This window comes from Nannobrachium achirus (genome assembly GCF_963921795.1).
Source record: "Nannobrachium achirus genome assembly, chromosome: 8".
Classification (NCBI taxonomy): domain Eukaryota; kingdom Metazoa; phylum Chordata; class Actinopteri; order Myctophiformes; family Myctophidae; genus Nannobrachium; species Nannobrachium achirus.
The window spans coordinates 2,106,156-2,121,236 of record NC_137817.1 but is presented as its reverse complement, the minus strand read 5'-3'; positions in this window follow the sequence as shown (position 1 = coordinate 2,121,236).

Here is a 15,081-nt window from a genome sequence, read left to right as displayed (position 1 = left end):
GTTTTTAACTTAAAAAATCGAAGTATATCGAAATGACAACAGCTAAAATCGAATCGTATCGTTTTATTTTGTATCGTATCGAATCGGCAGTGCAAAGAATCGATTGTATCGATACTACCTATACCGTATACTTGGGCATGATATTTAGCATTTTTAAGATGAACAAATTAAAAGGAGGGGTTTAATTACTTATCCTTTCCATATAGCTACACTGGTCTATCGATAAATGTGTGTAATCTCTGGGTTCATGTCAAGGTGCAGGTTTGTCAATATAAAATGTCCATGTATTTGTCAGATAATCACTGTGTTTACTTATTTGTGTCCATAATAATACATGTTTCCCTTAAAAAGCTGCACTATCCAAACCTTTCACACAGATTTAATGTCTTTGCTAAATAGTTACTTTATCGATTTTAAATCATTGAATGAAATCGTATCGTATCGCCATGAATGAACCAATATCGTCCATGTATCGAATCGCTATTAAAATGTATCGTTACACCCCTAGTAGTTACTCTCCAGCACTGCCCTTTGCCACCGGTGCTCCCAGACGGCTGATTATCGCTTTCCAGAGATAATAAACGTTTAGTGACGTCTGCAGACTCACAGCTGCAGGCTTTCCACACACACTGATAGAAATGGAGTGTTGGTGACCTTGGTGACCTTATGAGCAGGGGCGTCACACCAAATTCTGGGCCCTGGGTACAATGATTCACTGAGGGCCCCCCATGAATGTTAACTATTGAAAAATAGCAGATATACAAGCTCACAGCGCGGCACCGAGTGCCGCGCTGCAAGCTTGTATATCTGCTATTTTTTTAAATCGTGAAAATGTGTGCAAGAAACCTATGTCAAGGACCCCCAAGATGATATGTATTTGGCCACGGACCCCGATCTCAAAATATTTAGTTCCAGGGACCCCCCAGAATCAAAATTTGAGTTAGAAATGTTCGCTTAAAAAATACATTCAAAGATTTTCACACATTTTCACAACTTTTCAAAAATAGCAGATCTACAAGCTCGCAGCGCGGCACTCTGTGCTAACCCTATTTTAACTGGGGACCCCCAAAATAATCATATTAAATGGGTATGCGCGTTTTGGAAAGATCCGATATATATCAATTCAGCCAGCTACGCCAGCCTCACGAATAGCGGAATATCGGTTCTATGTTGTGCGTGCCGCGTATGCGTTTTTTTACACAAACTTCCAAGGTCTCCCACACATATATTCACTCCTTGGTGTAGCCAGGGGCTTTTCGCACACGCACAGACAGCGCACGCACAGACAGCGCACGCACACGCGCGTGTTTTCTGGTGTAGCCTGGATGTCAAGGACCAGCTGAACCATAATAAGATAGGCTGTAACATAAACAACAGCTATCAGGACTAGAGGAGACATTTACAAAAAAAATAATAATAATAATAATAATCGTGTATGAACGAGGGATCTCCCCATCAGGGGGACCCCCCAGACCCCCATCCTGACAAGCAGTTACTTGAATTGTTGAGGCAAATTGTCGAGGCAAATAGCCGATCTACAAGCTCACAATGCGTTGCATCACGACGCATTGTGAGCTTGTAAAGTGCAGACCAAGTGCAGAGTGAAAGGTCAAGTTAAAGGCCCACTTCACCTCTGGGACAACCCCATCTTATTTTATTGTTTTTTGGGACACGATCAAAACAATCTGTGTTTTTAGATATTTTGGTATTTCAGCATGTACTAGTGATTGATTGATTGATTGAAGAATGTATTAGAAGTTTGCAATAGAAAAAAGTACGGTAGCACTTTATAATAAGGTGCCATTAATAAACACTTATTAACAGTTAATAAGATACTTAATAACTTGTTAGTAACTCTAATAAGAACGTTATTAAACCTTAATAAACACATAATAAACTATATAATATGAATCTTATAAACGTTAATAAACTACTTATAAGATAGTTATAAACCTTAATATATACTTACTACAGCTTAATAAAAGATTAATAAGAACGTTTTAACAACTTAATTAAACATTTATACGATGCTTAATTATACATTAATAAATAATGTATAAGTCATCTATAAACCTTATTATATGTTTATACATGTTAATAAATGAATAATAAGAAAGTCAAATAACCTTAATTAACACTTAACAAACTACATGAAAAGGTACCTTACTAACGGTTAATTAACAACTTATAATTAACCAATAAACCCTATTATATTTTAATACAGGTTAATAAACCATCTTAATTACTACCAATATTGTATCAACTATTCATAAGATACTTAATTAACAATTAATAATCTACTAATAAGATACTTGTTATATCATAATACATATTTGTAAATGCATTATGAATACTATATAACAATATATACATTGTTAATTAGATACTTAATTAACAACTGTTGTAAGTGGAATAATATCGTATAAACAATAACACGTCCTAAATAGATTTCTTATTAACTCTCCTACTGCCAGATTATTTATTTATTTATTGGGTCTGGCGCCATCAAAAAGCGGCTTACCTTTGCGACGTTATAGTAGATAGACAGACAGACATTTATTTATTTATTTTTATTTTTTTTGGTTGTGCAATAGTGCACTTTGGTCTGCCAGGCAGCAGAGGGCGGCGTCATGCGAGAATGAATGTGAATTGTCCTGCTATGTGTTGCCGTACATTCAGAGCAGTCACTGGCTACAGAGCCTCCGGGCCAGAGGAAATCAACAAGGAAGTGAATTGTTCTCCGTTGATCTAACGCATAATGGATTTTTTACACCATCACAGCGGAAAATGTGTTTACAGTAAACGGCCGCGCGACCCCTCATCAGCTTACAGTCATCAGACGAACGAACCGAACGAGCGCCGTATTGGCATCGAGGTTCTGTAAAAAATGGGGCGAGCGTTATCGTTCGAAGCGTGGGGAGAGTTAACATTGAGACAGTGCATTATTAACAATAATACATTCTTTATTGAGCATTCATTAACACGTTAATTAGGCATTTTGTGGGTACATGTTGTAAAGTGGGAACATGTCTTATAAACATCAACAAATCCTTAATAAAGTGTGTTATTAATGTTGAAACTGTTTTATTTACTTCAACAAATCGTTAATTAGGCATCTATTAACAATTACATTTTGTGGGTACTTGTTAAGTGGGAACACGTCGGTCTTATTAACATCAACAAATCCCTAATAACATGTCTTATTAACATTGAACGTGTCTTATTAACATCAACAAATCCTTAATTAGTCATTCAATAACATGTTAATTAGCCATTTTGTTGGTACCTGTTGTAAAGTGGGAACATGTCTTATGAACATCAACAAATCCTTAATAAAGTGTCTTATTAACATTGAACGTGTATTATTAACATCAACAAATCGTTAATTAGTCATTCAATAACATGTTAATTAGGCATTTTGTGGGTACCTATTGTAAAGTGGGAACATGTCTTATGAACATCAACACATCCTTAATAAAGTGTCTTATTAACATTGAACATGTATTATTAACATCAATAAATCGTTAATTAGGAATTCATTAACACGTTAAATAGGCATTTTGTGGGTACCTGTTGTAAAGTGGGAACATGTCTTATTAACATCAACAAATCCCTAATAAAGTGTCTTATTGACATTGAAAGTGTATTATTAACATCAACAAATCGTTAATTAGGCATTCATTAACACCTTAAATAGGCATTTTCAGCTACATGTTGCAAAGTGGGAACATGTCGGTAAAACATTTATCTTTCTTTTCACTTTAGGTAAATAAAAGGAGGTAATTCATTCTTAAATGAAGGCTGTGCACAAACAGAAGTAGTAATGTTTTGGGGCTAGCGATTCCTTTGCAGCTTATGTAATGTCATTCCAGTTTATGTACAACTTCTTCCTCCTCCTGCCATCGCTTGAAGACGAAGAGCTTGAGGAATTTGAGGCAAAGGTGGTCGAGTAGCTGGACTTTGATGGTGACTTGACAGAGGTTGGAGACTCATTTCTTGATGCTGTAAAAACAAAATGCAAAATGTACGTAAATAGGAGGTTAGGCATGTTAGACATGTTTTGTTCATAAAGTGGTTACAGTGCACTTATTGTAAATAATAATAACAATACATAAATAAATAAAAAGGAGCAGCGCTCTTCCAAGCACAGGTCTCCAATGTGATAGGCAAATGTGAAAAGGGTGCCATGTCATCGGCGGCCTGTCATGATTTGAGGCATTTTGTTCCAAAGATGTGTTTTGCTCAAATTGAGCTGCTGGTGGAGCTATAACAGGCCAATGTGAAAAGGGTGGCATTTGTTCCTTGACCTTTTGGGAATGTACGTGAATGTACAAGGCTTTTTTTCCCTTCAAAACAGACCAATCCTGCAAACTTTAGAAGCCAATCTAAGCCAACTAGGATGGAATATGAATTATCGGAAAGATCATTCTTGATCACTAGCCTATAGCGATACTCGGTACTGATTCCTGTGATTTCTGGAACAAATCTGAAGGAGTAATTAAATTTTTTTTTTTTACAAATGTCAGCATCCTGGTGAAAATTGAAGGGCAAAGGTTTTTTTTTGGGCTCTTGGGAGTGCGCATACAAAGTTTCCACTGATCGGTGGAGTTATTTGTAAAAACAGAAATCGGCCTGTTATAGCGCCACCATGAGGCTGATTTCAACATTTTTACAGGCATTTCTTCCTCTGCCTAATGGGAATGTGCGTGCAAAATGTCACTTAGATCGCACCCTGTGTTCAAGATTTGAGGCATTTCGTTCAAAAGGGAGCACACTTGCAAAAGCCAGTCAGGATGGAATTTGAAAAATCGGAAAGACCTGTTTCGTTTAAGGACTATAGATACCGTGTACCGATTTGTGTGATTTTTGGACAAAATTGTTAGAAGTACTGTCCAAAAATGTGTTTTTGGACATCCACTGTAAACAATGGAGCGATGGTCCCAAAATGAGTTCTGTTCAACCAGTTTCAGTAGCCCTCCTATTTAATCCTTTTGGGGATGTTGAAGTTATCATCTGCCAATTTGTCAATTTTGTCAAAAGAAATTGGTTGAATAGAACTCATATTTTGGGACCATCGCTCCATTGTTTACAATGGTTTGTAATGCAGGCTGCCACCATGTGTGGTCATGTGATCCAAGATGGCCGCAATGTGAACTAGAAGAAGTGCTCTTCCGAGCACAGGTCTCCACCAGGCCACGCGTCCTGGTGGTGCTATAATAGGCCAATGTAAAAAGGGTGGCATGTGTTCTTCACCAATCTTAGACCTTTCATGGCGCCACCATGAGGCTTATTTGAACATTTTGTAGTGTAATTTCTTCCTTGGCCTTTAGCGAATGTGCATGCGCAATTTCATTACAATTGCACGCTGTGTTTGATTTAAGGCATTTTGTTCGAAACGGGTCAATCCAGCAAAGTTTGGAGGCCAATCTTAGCCAATCAGGATTGAATATTTAATATGGGACAGATCCGTCTTGATCATATGACTGTGGAGATACTGTGTACTGATTTGTGTTAATTTTGGGGTAAAATCTGAAGGAGTAATATCCAAAAATGTGTCTTACATAAGTAGGCCTCCTGGTGGCGCTATAAAAGGCTGATGTGAAAAATGCAAGGAAAGGGTTTTTCCTTGGCCTATCGGGAGTGCGCTTACAAAGTTTGAAACTGATCGGTGGAGTTATAGGTAAAACCACAAATTGGCCTGTTATAGCGCCACCATGAGGCTGATTTCAAACATTTGAAGTGGCATTTCTTCCTCGGCCTAGTGGGAATGTGTGTGTGCGATTTCATGTTAATTGCACTCTGCGTTTGTGATTTGAGGCATTTTGTCCAAAATGGACCAATCTTACAAACTTTGAAAGCCAATATCAGCCAATCAGGATGGAATATGGAAAATCAGACAGATCTGTGTCGATCACATGACTGTAGAGATACTGTCTACCAATTTGCGTGATTTTTGGAAAAAATGTAGGAGTAGTGTACAGAAATGTTTTTTGCCAACATCGGCCTCTTGGTGGCGCTAGAACAGGGCTCCACCAGCCTTCGGCTGGTGGAGACAATAAGGTCTATAACAAGCCCATGCTAAACATTGGGGCAGAGGTTCTGCTCTGGCACCCAGGGAATGTGCATGCTCAGTTTAGGCCTGGCAGAGACAAAGGGTTTGCAGAAATCTGAACTCCTGGTGGCACTATAACAGCAGAAGTTCACAGCATTTTTTCTTCACCTTAATTTTTCATCGTCCTGCTGGATGGAAGTGCAGCAGGACCATTTCAGTAGTACATTTTGAAAATGAATATTAATAATAATAATTTATCCAGCAACAATTTCATGGACCCACTGCAGTATCTCCGGACCCCCTGCTAAAGACAGGGGTGTTGCACCAAATTCTGAGCCCTGGGTACAAGGATTCGGGCGGCTGCTAGCTGTGACTTAATAGACTAAGCCCTTATGCTCCCCCCACCTTTTTCTACCTTTTATTTGATGTTATGCTTTTTCGGAAATTATCCTAGATAAAGTACTATGTTCTATCCGTCTGTCTTTCAATGTTATATGAGATACTTAAAGTGTGGTTCCTGTGGAAATAAGCCTCGGCTTTCTAGGATCTCCTTTTAGTTGACCTTGTACCAGTGATTTGTAAAACTCAAAATGTACAAAATCAAGTATTCAAAATCACAATCGGTCACTTTACAAATGTCTTGAACTTAGAAATAACCCATAAATGTCCTATGGTCTTAAAAGTCCAATCCTAGTACCACTGTGTGTGGCAGTAAGTTGTGAGTATTTGTTAAGTTCACTAATTGTCCATCCAGTTAAGGGTTAAGACTGTCAACCATGAATTACAATTTTGTTCCGAAGAATGTTGACAGCCCTAGTAGGAATCCAGAGTGATATGCCAATATCACTCAATCCAGTCCAAGTAATAGTGTGGTACGATGCGTCCAAAAAAGAGCTCCCGTAGGATTTTCGTGCCAAAATTGATTTTTTTGCAGAACTTGGTTCTATAGAGTCCAAACTATGAGAAAATGATGGGTGTATAGTTTTCCGGACCCCCACCCCCTTTCTGGGGGTCATCTAGTTTGGGACCTCCCAGAACAGTATGCCAGTCAGTTAAAATGTCAAATTGTCTTAATATTAGAGTTGTTTTGTAGGTTTTAAAACATTCTGAGTTCATTTATTACACTTTTGAGGCAGCCAGAATAACCTTTCTGACTTTTGTTTGGGGTCTTTCCTCACCTGGGACCCCCGGAATGACCCCTGTGCCTATCTCAGTAATCGTTGTAGCTGGGCTCTGAAAACTAAAATGAGTAGTAGCAAATACCAGGGGTCTTCCACAGGGGGTTCGGGACCCCTAGGGGGTCCTCAGAGTTACTACAAAGTGTAATTCTAAGGATTTTTTTGCTAAAATGTATTGTTCTGCTGCTTTGGCTTTTATAGGGACCAAACTGTCAGAAAATGATGCATATCACACTTTTCCGACCCCTGCCCCCTTTCTGGGGGGTCATCTATTTTAGGGCCTCCCAGAACAGTACACCAGCCAGTTAATGTCCAGTTTTCATAATATTAGAGTTGTTTTGTAGGATTTAAAACATTCTAAGTTCATATATTGCACTTTTGAAGCAGCCAGAATAACCTTTCTGACTTTTGTTTATGGTCTCTCCTCACCTGGGACCCCCGGAATGACCCCTGTGCCTATCTCAGTACTCATTACAGTCCTTGCTCTGTTTCTGCTCCAGAACAGTGTCAAATTAGATCATAATTAAAGCATAAAAGCTTTTGTAGCTGGGTTCTGACAACAAAAAATTTGTAGCTAATACCAGGGGTCTTCCACAGGGGGTCCGGGACCCCCAGATGTCATCAGAGTTACTACAGGGGGGCAGCCAAATGGTTATTTCAGCAACCATTTCTGCAATGTGCTAACTATTTTTGAATATTATTCTCCTTGGTTTATGAAGTGTACTTGATGGTTTATGGACAGATGGCCAATTCTTGGCTATCTGGCCAGTGATGTATATCGGACCAGTTACCTATATATGGAGACCCCTGGAACCCATGGAGATCCATGTACTGATGGTACATCCCTTTTATGCCCATACATGGAGATCCCTGTCTGAAGTTCTCTGAACCAGCCCTACAGATATGGGCTGTCTTCCTCCATATATGGGCATTCTCATATGAAGTCCTGTTAGATATGGGCTTAATATTGATGACATCAGGGATCTCCATATATGGGCATAAAAGGGATTATGTTAGAGTGGTTCCCATGACATCACAACATACAATCCCTTTTATGCCCATACATGGAGATCCCTATCTGAACCAGCCACACAGATATGGGCCATGTCTTGGCCATCTGGCCAGAGATATATATGGATGACATCAGGGATCTTCATGGGTATAAACAGGAATTCTGGGGAATGCCCCTATATGTACTTTTACATTTAAATAGGTCACCTGTGATATAACCTGTGATGTCACAGTGATGTGTCAGTGGAACCACAGTGTCAGGTGTGACCTTCAGACAGACAGATAGACAGAGATACGCAGACAAGATGTGTCGGTTTTTGTAGTAAACTTGCGACCTATGGTCGCAATAACAGTTATAATTCACAGGTGTTACTGCAGGGATTACAAGAAAGTATTGCAACTTCTTACTTTGGCCACGTAGAACAACATGTCCATTACACAGTCATGTTGAATGTCCTGCCTGATAGAGTTGACAGTTTCCACCATATAATTTGCAGAGAGGAGTGCATGGCAGGTTATTGCTTGCGCACATTTGATGAGCTCAAGTATTGCCTTTGGAGTAGGGAGGGCAAGACACCTAACTGGAACATACCTTGGCAAGGGTTCCATTCCTCCTGAGACTGGGAGGTAACTTGGGGTTCGATCCCCAGCTGGGTCATACTAAAGATTCTGAAAATGGGACCTCAGCATCAAAGGCTGGATTGGGCTATGTCCCTGTGACAAACTATTATTATGTCCACTGTCCAGGGGTACTTGTACATCAAGCTGCCTCACTCTACAGAAACAGGACATAGGCTCCTGCCCTATGAGCCTCAGGGCTGGGCAAGGCACTTACAACCATCAACATTGGAGTCATTGGAGCACTTTGGTCCAACAACCCTTCATCTGCGATAACTCATATGGGATGGGATTTCAGTCAAAGAACTTGGAGCTGCACTGCTACCACATATCCTCAATGCCAACTACATCACAATGCAGTATAAATGATACCTGACAAATTGCCCTGAGCTTCCAGTCAAATGTCTTGGCTGACTGGGAGGTTGGGGTGACCAGAGATTTGGCTGGCCCCCTGTAGTAACTCTGAGGATCCCTGGGGGTCTCGGACCCCCTGTGGAAGACCCCTGGTATTAGCTACTAATCTTTGTTGTCAGAGCCCAGCTACAAAAGCTTTTATGCTTTAATTATGATCTAATTTGACACTGTTCTGGAGCAGAAACAGAGCAATGACTGTAATGAGTACTGAGATAGGCACAGGGGTCATTCTGGGGTCCCAGGTGAGGAGAGAAAGGTTATTCTGGCTGCTTCAAAAGTGCAATATATGAACTTAGAATGTTTTAAATCCTACAAAACAACTCTAATATTATGAAAATTGGACATTAACTGGCTGGTGTACTGTTCTGGGAGGTCCTAAAATAGATGACCCCCCAGAAAGGGGGCAGGGGTCGGAAAAATGTGATACGCATCATTTCCTGACAGTTTGGTCCCTATAAAAGCCAAAGCAGCAGAACAATACATTTTAGCAAAAAAATCCTTAGAATTACACTTTATAGTAACTCTGAGGACCCCCTAGGGGTCCCGAACCCCCTGTGGAAGACCCCTGGTATTTGCTACTACTCATTTTAGTTTTCAGAGCCCAGCTACAAAGACTTTTATGCTTCAATTATGTCCTAATATGACATCGTTCTGGAGCAGGAGCAGAACGATTACTGAGATAGGCACAGGGGTCATTCCGGGGGTCCCAGGTGAGGAAAGACCCCAACCAAAAGTCAGAAAGGTTATTCTGGCTGCTTCAAAAGTGTAATAAATGAACTCAGAATGTTTTAAAACTTACAAAACAACTCTAATATTAAGAAAATTGGACATTAACTGGCTGGCGTACTGTTGTGGGAGGTCCTAAAATAGATGACCCCCAGAAAGGGGGTGGGGGTCCGGAAAATTATACACCCATCATTTTCTCATAGTTTGGACTCTATAGAACCAAGTTCTGCAAAAAAATCAATTTTGGCACAAAAATCCTACGGAAGTACACATCGTACCACACTATAAAAGACCTGACCTGTTTATAAAACAGGGTCATTATAATCAAATTAGGATCACACTCTTTAAAAGTTTAGAAAATAAAAATAAAACATTGTCTTCTTCTTAATTCAACTACTGAACGTGTGTTTACAATTATCAGAGTACATAATCAAAACAAAACTATTACTGTCAAAGTTAGTCAGTGGCTGCTACTGCAGTCACAAGCACAGTACAGTTCAACTCACCAAGTCAGACTTCAAACTAATCACAGAATCATCACAGGGTTCCAGGGATCACCAGGTTTCAAAAAGAATCAAAATATAGCTCTTCTGATCAACCAAACATATCTGTTCACATTCATCAAACTTGTTCTTTCTTAACTCAATCTGTAATCTGTTTATTTCACATGCTTCTCTCTGCTTCCTTCTCCTGCTCTCTCCAGAACATTCTGTGCTCTGCTGCATGCAATTAGCTGAATCACATCACCTGGGCTGGTGGTGTCTTCAAAGAGCAGTCAATTAATTGAGAGACCTCATTGGCCAATTGGTTCATTGGTTGTTCAGAGCACCTCACAGGGATCTTAAAGGAACAGTACGCTACAAGTAGATAAATGTGAATCAGAATGAAAATAAAACCCATAGTATCTTTACTCTGTACAGTAGTAAAATAGTTTGACAAATCCTATTTAGTGCTCTTTTTTTAGAGGTTTGTTCACTTTATTTTAACCTGGTTTATGAATCAAGTGCATTCATATTTAGATAATTACTTGATTCAGTTGTCTATTTTGACCTGGGTTACAAATAGCAGATGTACAAGCTCGCAACGTGGCACTCGGTGCCACGCTGAAAGCTTGTAGATCTGTTTTCTTTTAAAAGTCATGAAATGTGTGGAAATCTTTGAATATGGATATTTTTTAAGGTAACATTTTTAGATCAAATTTTGCTTCTGGGGGGTCCCTGGAACTAAATATTTTGAGATGGGGTCCGTGGCCATATACATATCATTTTGGGGGTTCTTCACATGGAAACGTTTGAGCACCACTGACATAGAAACATGTGTTTTGCAAAAACTTATGTTTGAAATTTGAAATATTTAAAGACCCCATGAAAAATGTTCACGATTAAAAAAAAAAAAAAAAACAGATCTACAAGCTCGCACATGAGCTTGTACATCTGCTATTTGTAACCCAGGTCAAAATAGACAACTGAATCAAGTACTTATCTAAATATGAATGCACTTGATTCATAAACCAGGTTAAAATAAAGTGAACAAACCTCTAAAAAAAGAGCTTAAGAGAAGAACACTAAATAGGATTTGTCAAACTATTTTACTACTGTACAGAGTAAAGATACTATGGGTTTTATTTTCATTCTGATTCACATTCCTCTACTTGTAGTGTACTGTTCCTTTAAGAGCCCTGTGAGGTGCTCTGAACAACCAATGAACCAATTGGCCAATGAGGTCTCTCAATTAATTGACTGCTCTTTGAAGACACCACCAGCCCAGGTGATGTGATTCAGCTAATTGCATGCAGCAGAGCACAGAATGTTCTGGAGAGAACATGAGAAGGAAGCAGAGAGAAGCATGTGAAACAAACAGATTACAGATTGAGTTAAGAAAGAACAAGTTTGATGAATGTGAACAGATATGTTTGGTTGATCAGAAGAGCTGTATTTTGATTCTTTTTGAAACCTGGTGATCCCTGGAACCCTGTGATTAGTTTGAAGTCTGACTTGGTGAGTTGAACTGTACTGTGCTTGTGACTGCAGTAGCAGCCACTGACTAACTCTGACAGTAATAGTTTTGTTTTGATTATGTACTCTGATAATTGTAAACACACGTTCAGTAGTTGAATTAAGAAGAAGACAACATTTTATTTTTATTTTCTAAACTTTTAAAGAGTGTGATCCTAATTTGATTATAATGACCTTGTTTAACAGGTCAGGTCTTTTACTTGGACTGGATTGAGTGATATTGGCATATCACTCTGGATTCATACTAGGGCTGTCATTGTCAACATTCTTCGGAACAGAATTGTAATTCATGGTTGACAGTCTTAACCCTTACCTGGATGGACAATTAGTGAACTTAACAAATACTCAGAACTTACTGCCACACACAGTGGTACTAGGATTGGACTTTTAAGACCATAGGACATTTATGGGTTATTTCTAAGTTCAAGACATTTGTAAAGTGACCGATTGTGATTTTGAATAATTGATTTTGTACATTTTGAGTTTTACAAATCACTGGTACAAGGTCAACTAAAAGGAGATCCTAGAAAGCCGAGGCTTATTTCCACAGGAACCACACTTTAAGTATCTCATATAACATTGAAAGACAGACGGATAGAACATAGTACTTTATCTAGGATAATTTCAAAAGCTGAAAAAGCATAACATCAAATACAAAGGTAGAAAAAGGTGGGGGGAGCATAAGGGCTTAGTCTATTAAGTCACAGCTAGCAGCCGCCCGAATCCTTGTACCCAGGGCTCAGAATTTGGTGCAACACCCCTGTCTTTAGCAGGGGGTCCGGAGATACTGCAGTGGGTCCATGAAATTGTTGCTGGATAAATTATTATTATTAATATTCATTTTCAAAATGTACTACTGAAATGGTCCTGCTGCACTTCCATCCAGCAGGACGATGAAAAATTAAGGTGAAGAAGAAAAAATGCTGTGAACTTCTGCTGTTATAGTGCCACCAGGAGGCAGATTTCTGCAAACCCTTTGTCTCTGCCAGGCCTAAACTGAGCATGCACATTCCCTGGGTGCCAGAGCAGAACCTCTGCCCCAATGTTTTGCATGGGCTTGTTATAGACCTTATTGTCTCCACCAGCCGAAGGCAGGGGAGAGTACGTTTTCGCCCCTGTCCGTCCGTCCGTCCGTCCGTCCGTCCGTCCGTCCGTCCGTCTGTGCGTGCGTCCGTCCTCTGAGTTTGTTACCAGCTAATCTCCGGCGCCGTTGGCCCGGTCACTGCCAAATGAGCACACACACACTCCCTGGATGCCAATTCAGAACCTCTGCCCCACATTTTTCAAATAGCCCTGTTCTAGCGCCACCAAGAGGCCGATGTTTGCAAAACACATTTCTGTACACTACTCCTACAGATTTTTTCCAAAAATCACGCAAATCGGTAGACAGTATCTCTACAGTCATGTGATCGACACAGATCTGTCTGATTTTCCATATTCCATCCTGATTGGCTGATATTGGCTTTCAAAGTTTGTAAGATTGGTCCATTTTGGACAAAATGCCTCAAATCACAAACGCAGAGTGCAATTAACATGAAATCGCGCACACACACGTTCCCACTAGGCCGAGGAAGAAATGCCACTTCAAATGTTTGAAATCAGCCTCATGGTGGCGCTATAACAGGCCAATTTGTGGTTTTACCTATAACTCCACCGATCAGTTTCAAACGTTGTAAGCGCACTCCCGATAGGCCAAGGAAAACCCTTTCCTTACATTTTTCACATCAGCCTTTTATAGCGCCACCAGGAGGCCTACTTATGTAAGACACATTTTTGGATATTACTCCTTCAGATTTTACCCCAAAATTAACACAAATCAGTACACAGTATCTCCACAGTCATATGATCAAGACGAATCTGTCCCATATTAAATATTCCATCCTGATTGGCTAAGATTGGCCTCCAAACTTTGCAGGATTGACCCGTTTCGAACAAAATGCCTTAAATCAAACACAGCGTGCAATTGTAATGAAATTGCGTATGCACATTCGCTAAAGGCCAAGGAAGAAATTACACTACAAAATGTTCAAATACCCCTCATGGTGGCGCCATGAAAGGTCTAAGATTGGTGAAGAACACATGCCACCCTTTTTACATTGGCCTATTATAGCACCACCAGGACGCGTGGCCTGGTGGAGACCTGTGCTCGGAAGAGCACTTCTTCTAGTTCACATTGCGGCCATCTTGGATCACATGACCACACATGGTGGCAGCCTGCATTACAAACCATTGTAAACATTGGAGCGATGGTCCCAAAATATGAGTTCTATTCAACCAATTTCTTTTGACAAAATTGACAAATGGGCAGATGATAACTTCAACATCCCAAAAAGGATTAAATAGGAGGGCTACTGAAACTGGATTGATTAAAGAACTCATTGGTTGAACAGAACTCATTTTGGGACCATCGCTCCATTGTTTACAGTGGATGTCCAAAAACATATTTCTGGACAGTACTTCTAACAATTTTGTCCAAAAATCACACAAATCGGTACACGGTATCTCTATAGTCCTTAAACAAAACAGGTCTTTCCGATTTTTCAAATTCCATCCTGACTGGCTTTTGCAAATGTGCTCCCTTTTGAACTAAATGCCTCAAATCTCGAACACAGGGTGCGATCTAAGTGACATTTTGCACGCACATTCCCATTAGGCAGAGGAAGAAATGCCTGTAAAAATTTTGAAATTAGCCTCATGGTGGCGCTATAACAGGCCGATTTCTGTTTTTACAAATAACTCCACCGATCAGTGGAAACTTTGTATGCGCACTCCCAAGAGCCCAAAAAAAACCTTTGCCCTTCATTTTTCACATATTTTTAAAGTGCCACCAGGATGCTGACTTTTGTAAAACAATTTTTTTTTAATTACTCCTTCAGATTTGTTCCAGAAATCACGGGAATCAGTACCGTGTATCGCTATAGGCTAGTGATCAAGAATGATCTTTCCGATAATTCATATTCCATCCTAGTTGGCTTAGATTGGCTTCTAAAGTTTGCAGGATTGGTCTGTTTTGAAAAAAAAAGCCTTGTACATTCACGTACATTCCCAAAAGGTCAAGGAACAAATG